Raw genomic sequence first — 10,964 nt, forward strand, 5'->3', positions numbered from 1 at the left:
TGTGGATATATATATCGGGACTAAATAAAGTATCTCGTAACTTCATTTCATTCAATAATATTTCAAAGATTGAATCTATTTAAGTCTTAACTTGTGATCTCATCTATGGGATTAGCTTTTGAAACCTATAATACTTTGAACAGTGGTAGTTCAAGTAGTTTTATATAATGGTATAAGTATAGTGAAGTAATTGGTAACTTCATCTTCCTTTAAGCATATATCCAGTAAGTAATTACCTTACACTTGATAAAGGTTTCCAGTAAGTTATCCATTTAGATACTTGCATTATTGTTTACACTATATATTATCTTGCGAGCTCTAATGCTCACTTTTGCTTCATTTCTTCATCACACAACAACAGTTAGGAAAGCTGGCCAGACTCAAGCAGACCCAGCGCAAGCGCGTGAGAAGCGTCCCGCGTCTTCCCGTTGATGTTATAGCTGCTATAGCTGTAGAGGTAGATCTATTGGTAGATCAGGCATTCTACTTTTCGGAACCAATTATGTATAATTATAACTTGTGGCAGATAATGGCAATTAACTGTAAACTTATCAAGTAATCATTTTGGGTTGTAATAACTTTTAAATTGTGGATTCAAGGACTTGTACTTATTTCAATTTCATCTCTGAGACTATAACGGGTTGTGGTGTGTGTTAGTGTGGGGTCACAGCATGAGGTTATTTATTATTAATTAAGTTAAGTGATATTGTGGAAAGAAAGACCGTAATGACCCGGATCCCCGACCCCGGATCTGGGGATGTTACAGAAATGGTATCAGAGCTAAGCGTTATAAATCTCAGAGATGATGCGACGATATAATAATAAACTCACAAAGATAATAAGAACTCTTGCCAAGTTCGTAGTCGGACTACTTTAAGTAGCACTGACAGTTAAAACCCTTACGGGAACCCTTATAAGTATCATGATAGTAACTTAGCTCGTTTAATGTGTAGGCACATGAGATAGAGGACCCAGAGATGTTCGAGCGTGAGCATGATGAGGCACTGCTAGATGCCGAGGATCAGGAGGAGCCTGAGATGGAGGAAGAGGAGGAGGAGGACCCCTCAGAGGAGTCAGAGACGGAGGTTGTGGCGATTTCAGATGAGGAGGACCCGGATGAGGTCCTAGTAGCTGAGGAGCATGTCAGAGCTATGGTAGAGTACACTGGTAACCCTTTACCCTCACTCCCGGTGGTTAGAGCTCCTACCCCTCCACCACTATCTTGGAGCCCTTATGATGACAGCTCTGAGACCCATACTTCCGAGTGTAGGCAGACCGAGGAGGCACCCCCAGCGGCTCCGGATTCACCACCTCTCGACCCTGCCCATAGGCAGTCTTTGTTAGCTCACGGCTATGTTCAGGATGTACTGAGGACCCGAGTGGCTGTTGCTGAGGCCCGGCTGGATGAGGTCAGGAGGGAGTTGGATGCGGAGAGGGCGGGTAGGCGTGCCCGAGCTTATGAGACTAGGGCTACTATACCTCGATCCTTGAGGAGGGAGCTGACGGGGATAGAGCTCACGGCCCGAGCGAGACTCCGATCACTCCAGGGGACATGCATGGTAGGATCTCCAGGCGGCAGGCTGACTACATCTTCCATCATGCGATGGAAAGGGTGTGGGAGCTGACCCGCTCCGGTGTGTGATTCAGGACCGGTGATGGGATAGTCTAGTCGTCTACTTAGTCGAGGCCATAGTAAGAGCCAATTTTCCGAGATAGTTGACTTGTATATAGCATCCCTTTCTCTGACTAGACAAATAGACTCTTGTGTATCACTTTTGGGCAGATGGCTGTAGCACTGTTGTACTTTTGACCAGATCAAACTATGTATTTCTCGCATTATGTATATATTTGTTTCCTTTCAGTTCAGTTCCTTAGTGACGAGATCACTGTTTTTATCATTATTATTACTGCACATCTTATTAGAACTGTCATAATATAATAAAATTGCGAGATACATTCTCCCCATTATAGAAACTGTGCAAGGCACAATGTTGTGTATGATTGTGACCTAACATTGAATTTCCCAAAATATTTTATCAGTATCATGCCGCCAAGAAAGATTGGAACTAGGGCGAACCCTGGATCTGAGGACCAGGAAGCCATAACCAGGACGATAGGAACCAAGAACACAGTGAAGAGGAAGATGAGGATTATGTTGAACAGGATGACTCCCTGTATGAAGAGGAGGAGGAAACATATGATGTTGAAGGATTTGAGATAGAGGTTGAAGGAGAAACTGAGGCTGAGCAACTAGTACCAAACCCAGGCATGGATCCCATGGGACAGTTCATGCAACTACTAAGACAGAACTTGGAACATCAACCCAACCCACCCCCTCAAGGAAATAACAATGCTGTAGCAAACTCCTTCAGGGCTTTCAAGTCCCTTAAGCCCCCTGAGTTCCACGGATCAGCCGACCCAGTTGAGGCAAGGGCATGGTTAAAGGAAATGGAGAAATCCTTTGAGATTCTGAGTACCGATGAGGCACATAAAACTGTATTTGCTACCTACCTTCTGAAAGGAGAGGCCAACCACTGGTGGGAGGCCAAGAAAAACATGGAGACAGATGATATTATAACCTGGGAGAGGTTCAGTTAGTTGTTTTTGGGAAAGTATTTCCCGAGGTTTATGGAGAACCATATGGAGCTCAAGTTCTTGGAGCTAAAGCAGAATAACTTATCTATAGCAGAGTACGAAGCAAAATTCACCGAGTTATCAAGGTTTGTACCAGAGTTTGTGAGCACCGAGGAAAAGAAAGCTAGGAGGTTTCAGCAGGGACTAAAACCGTGGATTCAGAATAGGGTGGCAATCCTTGAGCTTACGGATTATGCCACTCTGGTGCAAAAGGCAACAATTGTAGAAGTCGGAAGTGAACAGATGCAGAAGGAAAGAGAGGAGAAGGGAATAAAGAGGAAAAGTATGAGCATGGGTGGAGGTTCCGCAGTAGGGAGCTTCCCAACTAGAGTTAATAGGGGAGCAGTATCCCTACCGGGAAAGAACACTGGGTTTAAGCGGCCAATGAGTGTGAATGTGAGCCAGAGCGGTCAGAAGTCAAGAATGTCCTATACCAACCAATCTCGACCCCGATTGCCAGCCTGTAACACTTGTGGAAGGATGCATACTGGGGAGTGTAAAGGAAAGCCAGTAACCTGCTTTAAGTGCGGTCGAGAGGGTCACTATTCAACTAAGTGCCCTTCATCAACCCCTGCTGTCATTCCAACCACCACTTGTCATCAGTGTGGACGCCCGGGTCATTGGAAGAGAGAATGCCCAATGAACAAACCAGCAGCTTCAGGAGCCAGCAGGGCTGCCTCCAATAAGCCACCTACTGCGAGGACTTTCAACATGACAGTCCAAGATGCTATGAAAGACTCAGATGTGATAGCAGGTACCCTTTCTCTAAATTCAGTCAGTGCAAATGTTTTATTTGATTCGGTAGCAACTAAATCTTTTATATCAAAGGACTTTGCGCATAAACTAAGATTAAGACTGAACCCTTGATATAATCCTTACAAGTAGAAATAGCCAATCATGAAATTATTCCTGTTAACCAGATTCACCCCACCTGTGAGTTAGGCATAGGGGAACAATCTTTTAGTGTTGATCTGATTCCTTTTAAATTAGGGGAGTTTGATGTAATTTTGGGAATGGACTGGCTATCTAGCAATGATGCTCAGATAGACTGTAAGAGGAAGAAAGTTAAGTTAAATATCCCAGGGAAGAAAGAAGTCATATTTAGAGGAAAGAGGCAGACGCAGAAATTTTTGACCATGGCCCAGGCCAAAAGGATGCTACGAAAAGGAAATGAGGCTTACTTAGCCTATGTGGTGGACACACAGAAGGAGGTGTCCAACTTACAAGATATTCCGGAAGTCAACGAATTTGAAGATGTATTCCCATAAGACCTTCTGGGATTACCACCCGATAGAGTGATTGAATTTGCTATTGAGTTGGCCCCAGGGACGGCGCCAGTTTCAAAGCACCTTACCGGTTAGCCCCATTAGAAATGAAGGAATTAGCTACCCAATTGCAGGAACTTTTGGATAAGGGTATGATAAGACCCTGTGTGTCTCCATGGGGAGCACCAGTATTTTTTGTTAAGAAGAAAGATGGGAGCATGAGGCTGTGCATCGACTACCGAGAGTTGAACAAGCTAACCATAAAGAACAGGTACCCGTTACCTAGAATAGACGATCTGTTCGACCAGCTAGAGGATGCTGTTTATTTTTCCAAGATTGACCTGAGAACTGGATATCACCAACTAAAGATTAAACCCGAAGATATTCCCAAGACCGCGTTCCGTACCAGGTATGGGCACTATGAGTTATTGGTAATGTCCTTTGGATTAACCAACGCCCCAGCGGCTTTCATGGATTTAATGAACAGAGTATTTAAGAAGTACTTGGACAAGTATGTGATAGTTTTTATCGATGATATTTTAATCTACTCAAGGACTGAGGCAGAACATGCAGAGCATTTGAGGATAGCTCTAGGAATACTCATAGAGGAACAGTTATTTGCCAAATTTTCGAAGTGTGAATTCTGGCGAAATGAAATACAGTTTTTAGGACATGTGATCAATAAAGAAGGAGTATTGGTCGAGCCCTCCAAGATAGAGGCGGTCTCAAATTGGGAAAGGCCAACCACACCCACAGAGGTAAGGAGTTTCATAGGATTGGCCGGCTACTATCGTAGATTTGTACAGGACTTTGCAAAGATCGCAGCCCCTTTGACACGACTTACTCGTAAGATAGAGAAGTTTGAATGGACGAAAAAATGCGAGAATAGTTTTCAGGAATTAAATTAAAGGTTGGTAACGGCCCCGGTGTTGGCATTGCCAGACGGATAAGGAGATTTTGTGATATATAGTGACGCGTCGCACAAAGGATTAGGGTGTGTGCTTATGCAGCACGGTAAGGTGATTGCGTATGCGTCGAGATAATTGAAGGAATACGAGATTAGATATCCTACTCATGACCTTGAGCTCACGGCAATAGTTTTTGCCTTAAAAATTTTGTGGCACTACTTGTATGGAGAGAAGTGCGAGATTTTCACAGACCATAAGAGCCTCAAGTACATATTTACGCAGAAAGAGCTCAATATGCGCCAGAGGAGATGGTTAGAATTAATCAAGGACTATGATTATGAGATTCTCTATCATCCAGGGAAAGCCAATGTGGTGGCTGATGCCCTTAGCAGGAAGGAAAGACTCAAAATGATAATGACTTCGGAGGAATTGATAAGGGATTTCGAGAGAATGGAAATAGAAGTAAAGGTAACCGGAGCCGGAACTCAAAAGTTGTTTGAGATCTTGATGTTGGATTTTTAACGCAGCGGGGTCATGGCAAAACACTTTTACACATACAAAATCCAAATAAAAGCATATAAATCGTGAATAAAAATTCGAGGGATCGAATCTAACCTTTAAAAATAATTCGGAGACAACGATCAGAGATCCTTAGCAGTTGCTCCTCAAGTGTGAAGCACTCCGCCGGTATCCACCAAGAAAACGATGTTAAGGAGGAGGAAGGAGGTGGAGTGAATTGGGTTTTCCAAACTTTTTGGGTTTTCTGGTTCTGGGGTTAGAATAAAATAGGGTCTATAATAGTGTATTTATAGGTAAAATTTTCAGCTGAAATTTTCCCATAAATAATATTATTATTATCCCATTTATTATTCTCATTAATAATTAAAACACCTTTTAATTATTAATCCTTTTTCTAAACACTTTAGAAATAATTCTCTCTCTTGATTTAATTTCCAAAAATTAAATCCTTAATTAATAATATTAAGAACTTTTCTTAATTAATTTATAATCAATTAAATCTCATTTAATCAATTATTAAATTTGCCAATTAATTATTTATTTCATAAATAAATAATTATTAGTCATTATTAATTAATTCCTCCACCATTAAATCATTCTTTTTTTATGGTATGACCCTGTAGGTTCAATATTAAGCCGGTAGTAGAAATAAATAATAATAAAACTATTTTATCATTATTTATATAAATTCTCTAATTTATTAAATATGATTAATTAATTAATCATATTTATTCTACATCGTGAGGGATACTTCTCAGCATATCGCGACTATCCGGATAATATAAATTCACTGCTTAGAATACCAAGAACCTATTCAGTGAATAGTTACCGTACAATAAACTCCTTCTACCCTACAATGTCCCTATTAAATACAAGGCATGGATCTCGTGTCAAGCCTATCTAATTTAATCACTTGCTTACCATTTACTATGCGTAGTTCTATGCAAATTAGAAACTCCTTTCTAATTTCATTCACTCTGGCCAGAGATTCCTAAACTAGCATAAGTGGATCAGCCTTGAACATTCACTTCCTTCACTGGAAGGGGTAGATCCTTTATTGATCATACACTATCTTCGTGTACAAATTCCTATACCCAGAAGAGCCCTAACAATTGTCCCTGGAGACTAAGAACTAAACCAAAGCATAGTTCAGTGTACACAAGATGACTATGATGACCTCAAATCTAAGGATACTTGTACAACTATCACTATGTGAACAACTGCTGACACGTGAGTGAACTCCATCAGTTGTTCAGCTGTGCGAGTCATGTTCAGTGAACTTATTCTATAATAAGCACCTACATACTAGCTATAGTGTCACCACACAAATGTCTATGAGAACAGACATCCTTCATAATGAAGCAAGCATAGTATGTACCGATCTTTGCGGATTATTAATTACCAGTTAGTAATCCTATGACCAGGAACTATTTAAGTTTAGAGTTATCATCTTTTTAGGTCTCACTATTATGATCTCATCATAATCCATAAAAAGCTTTACTCTAAACTATGGTATATCTTATTTAAACACTTAAATAGATAAAGCCCGTAATAAAAACAAAACAAGTCTTTTATTAATATCAATGAAATCAAAATAGATTACATAAAGAGTTATTCCTAAATCCTAATTCATGATTGGACTTAGGACATATTCCTTTCAATCTCCCACTTGTACTAAAGCCAATCACTCTGGTATCTAATACCCATCTAGTCTTTATGACGATCAAAGTGACTTTCAGAAAGTAGCTTTGTGAGTGGGTCTGCTATGTTGTTATGTGTGTCAACTCTAATTCAATACAATACAAGAAATGTTACCGCGCTCCCACTAACCCTTTTGTAGACGCATGGTTCATCTTCGTTTTTGATAAAATCAAACTCTTTGATTGTCTCATCAAAACGAATGTTCCATCTTTCGAGAAGCTTGCTTTAAACCATATATGGTTCGCAGCAGCTTACACACTAGGTTTTCATTTCTCTTGGAAAGAAAACCATCTGGCTAATTGCTAGATCTCATAGTCGTAGTAAGCAGCATTCGTAAGTAAAATCCGAACTGATTTTAACAGGGCTACAGGTAAAAGGTTTCATCAAAGTCAATCCATTGCCTTTATTTGAATTCTTTTGCCACAAGCCTGGCCTTAAAGGTCTCCACCTGGCCATCTGCTCTAATCATTCTTTTGTATCCCGTATACATAGATTTCTTTCCAGATTTCATGGCACTATGCCATTTCTCTGAGTCAACACTACTCATAGCCTCATTATAGGTCACAGGGTCGTCATCATCAATGATCGACAACTCATTGTCATTCTCAATGACAAGGCCATAATACCTCTCAGGTTGGCGAGACACTCTCCCTGATCTATGAATGGGCTGTTCCACAAAAGGTTGTTCAGTCAGAACAGGTGTTTCCACTTGATCCGTAGTAGTTTGTGCTTCTTGAACTTCATCAAGTTCAATTTTGCTCCCACTGTTTCCTTCAAGGATAAACTCCTTTTCCAAGAAGGTAGCATGTCTGGAGACAAACACCCGATGATCGGTGTAAAAGTAATACCCTAAAATCTCTTTAGGATATCCCACAAAACTACATTTTACGGATCGAGATTCCACCTTATCTGGGTCAACTTTCTTGACATAAGCTGGACATCCTCAAATCTTAACGTGTTTAAGACTCGATTTCCTTTCTTTCCATATCTCATACGAAGTTTGAGGAACAGATTTGGAAATCACCTTATTCAGTAAATATGCTGAGGTTTCCAATGCATAACCCCATAGGAATACTGGAAGATTTGCATAGCTCATCATGGACCGAACTATGTCTAACAAAGTTCGATTTCTCCTTTCAGATACCAATCTGGAGGAGTCCACTGGGAGACTATACCATTTACTTTGAGATAATCTAGAAACACTCCATTAAAGTATTCACCACCTCGATCTGATCGAAGAGTTATAATACTATGTTTGGTTGTTTCTCCACTTCATACTTATATTCTTTGAACTTTTCAAAGGCCTCAGACTTGTGTTTCATCAAACACATATCCGAATCCAGATCTATCATCTATGAAAGTAATGAAGTATGAAAATCCACCCATGGCTTGCGTAGACATTGGTCCACATACATCTGTGTGTACCATTCCTAGCAAATTTGCAGCCCTCTCTCCATGTCTACTAAATAGAGACTGCAGTGCCACTATGAAGTGAGATTTTCATCATCCCTTTTCTTTTATTAGTTTGTTCAATCTGAAGTAAATTATGTCACATTTATACAGACCATTATTTAAAGTACCACGTCCATAAAGAATATTATCTCTTAGAATAGAACATTCATTATTCTCAATAATAAATGGAAATCCAGCCAAGTCTAACATGGGAATAATATTCCTCACAATCGAGGGAACAAAATAACAATTATTTAAAACAATAGTCTTGCCCGTAGGCATATGTAAATGAAATGATTCTACATCTTCAGCAGCAACTCTTGCTCCATTTCCCATCAGTAGAATCACCTCCTCTTCCTCAAGAGTCCTACTTCTCCTTGGTCCCCGCAACAAATTGCAGATATGAGAACCACAGGCGGTATCTAATACCCAAGTAGAAATTTGATTTAATGACATATTCACTTCTATCATGAACATACCTGAATCAGAAGCGGTAGTCTCACTACCCTTCTTCTTCTTCAATTCTGCAAGGTAAACCTTGCAGTTCCTCTTCCAGTGCCCCACCTTGTTACAGTGAAAGCAAACAATTTTGCTCTCGGGGTCTTCAGCTTTTGGTGGAACCGGCATTTTCTTCACCTACTTTCTTCTTCTTGGAAGAGTTCCTCTTCCTTTTCTTAGGATTGGAACCTTCACCAATTAGAAGAACAGAACTCTTCTTAGGGGGAAAATTCGATTCCGCAGTCTTCAACATGTTGTGGAGTTCAGGCAGGCTGACATCCAACTTATTCATGTGAAAGTTCACAACAAACTGCGAGAACGAACTCAGAAGCGATTGCAAGACCAAGTCTTAGCTCAGCTCCCCATCCATGGCAAAACCAAGTTGTCCAAGACGTTCAATCAAATTGATCATCTTAAGTACATGGTCATTCACAGATGATCCCTCAGACATCCTACAACCGAACAGCTCCTTCGATATCTCATATCGAGCTGTCCTCCCCGCCACATCATACAACTCTTGTAGATGCATGAGGATAGTGTGAGCATCCATATGCTCATGTTGCTTCTGTAGCTCAATGTTCATGGAAGCTAGCATCATGCATTGAGCAACATTTGCATCATCTATCCACCTACGATACATAACATGTTCATCATTATGTGTATCACTAGCAGGTTCAGTAGGCTTAGGTGAGTCAATCACGTATTCCAGCTTCTCAATCCTGAGAACAATTCTCAAGTTACGAAGCCAGTCAGCATAATTAGGACCAATCAATTTGTGAGCATCCAGTATGCTCCTGAGTGATAGTGCAGAAGACATAACGTATATTGTAAATCTGTAAATGATAAACACATAACAACACTTAGCAAATATTCGATTTCATTTTAAAATACTATATGAATCGGGTCTTTATTCATAAGTGGCTCCCACTAGTTTACCTAATTTATTCAACCCCCTACGTGAAAAATTAAGCATTCATAATACTAGTGGGAATAGGGATCCTACATTCCATTACACAACCCCGGCTATGGCACGAAACGCCATGTAATGTTCAATAGGCAGACAACTCTTGTCAATTACATCTAATGTTATTCCCTAATCAAACTTTAGCCTCTTGAATAATTGAGTCACGGCTGTGGCACGACAAACTCAATATTCTAAGTCAAGTCTAACCCAACATTCCGTACAATTGAATCAGTCCCCAAAGGCCCACGGCTGTGGCACGTAACGACCTTTAGATTCTTATTCAATGTACACATCTCTATGTAATAGACAAGTATTTCATATTTCGAAATCAAAGCCCTCGGCTGTGGCATGAAACGACAATGATTCAAAAATAAGAACTACTTTCTACCATGTTGGAAGGCTATAACCGACACAAGCCCGTTGTGTCATTGGCCTATTACTACTTGATATTATTTAATTTTAGAGGGATTATATTACGTTACAATCATAATCATATTATAAAGAAATTCTTCCTTTTATATTAAATATTTCAAATCAATAATCAATAATCAGATGATTCCCATATCGGGTGGAGCATTGTCAAGAGGCGTCATTTAATAACCTTTTCTTACAGATGGAAATCTGTTGTTGACAGAATCATCCTTTCTCTCATATCGAAAATTCATATTCAATTACGTGTTTCATAAACACAAGAATCTCATGATTGTATTCATAATATTGTTCTTAAGGTTATGAAACAATTTCACTATACTAGGTTGTCTAACAAACGCCTTATGTTCATTTAAGTTCACCTAAATCTATCATCGCATGATAAACTAAGCATATATCATATATATAAACATGAATAAACATCAAGGTAGGCATGTTACATCATCTAGCACATAGAACTAAGCATTATACATCTCTATGTATCACATGAAGCATTTAAAAGCAATTAAAACAGTCAAAAACAGCTTTAAAACACTTCATGGAAATATAAACAGTTCAAAACTTTTATATAAACTAAAATTGATCACTCCATTA

The sequence above is a fragment of the Apium graveolens genome, chromosome 6 (assembly GCF_009905375.1).
Source record: "Apium graveolens cultivar Ventura chromosome 6, ASM990537v1, whole genome shotgun sequence".
In the NCBI taxonomy this organism is placed as follows: Eukaryota; Viridiplantae; Streptophyta; class Magnoliopsida; order Apiales; family Apiaceae; genus Apium; species Apium graveolens.